Source organism: Gavialis gangeticus, unplaced genomic scaffold, assembly GCF_001723915.1.
Source record: "Gavialis gangeticus isolate Ggan-Ray unplaced genomic scaffold, GavGan_comp1, whole genome shotgun sequence".
Taxonomy (NCBI): domain Eukaryota; kingdom Metazoa; phylum Chordata; order Crocodylia; family Gavialidae; genus Gavialis; species Gavialis gangeticus.
Genome location: NW_017729006.1, coordinates 44830306 through 44831225, shown reverse-complemented (window position 1 = coordinate 44831225; position 920 = coordinate 44830306).

Genomic DNA, 920 nt, shown 5'->3' with positions numbered 1-920 from the left:
TGCTCAGGTCCCTTCCGACCCTACAATCTATGAAACTATCGTATATGTTCTGAAGAGAACACTCATGGCACCCACCTAAAATCTGCCTTTATCTAACAAGCAGAAGGAACTTGGCCTCCTGCTAGCTAACACAAACCAGGACATAAGGGGCTCACTGAAACTTGGTGGGATTCATCCCATGATTGGGCAGTAAACATTAGGGGCTACAGACTGTACAGGTGGGATAGAATGGGGAGAAAAGGCAGGGGTGTGGTGCTCTATGTCAAGAACAATACTCAACCTCAATAAACAGGACAGGGTCAGAGGAGGGACAGACTGAAGTGCTCTGGGTAAGAATACAAGGGGGTTGTGGGGAAAGGGATTTAACAGTGGGTGTCTATTACAGACCACCCAACCAAGGGGAAGAGCTGGACCGGGAATTCTCACGTCAGCTTGTGGAGGCAGTTAAGTCAAGGGATGTGGTCATCATGGGTAACTTAACTATCCAGACATCTGCTGGGAAGAGCAGTCAGCCAGGTCTGACCACTCATGTAGGTTCCTAGCCAAATTACAGGACCTCCATCTAACCCAGGAGGTGCACAGTTCCACCAGGGGAAATGCCTTGCTGTACCTGGTCCTGGCCACAGGTGATGAGGACCTGGTGAGGGGACTGCAGGTTCTTGACCAGCTGGGTGATAGCAATCATCGCCTACTGAAATTCACTATAAAGTGCAGGGTGTCAAAATCTGCAGTAAGGCAGTAGCCCTTGACTTCAGGAGGGCCGATTTCAATGAGTTAAGGAGATCAGTAGGAGAGGCACTAAGGTCCTGGAGGGTAGGGGAGTTGGGAGTCCAAGACGAGTGGTCATTCCTTAAGGAGATGATCCTCCGAGCCCAAAGGGTGACAGTTCCAATGCGAATCAAAGGGGGCAAGAGTGCTCA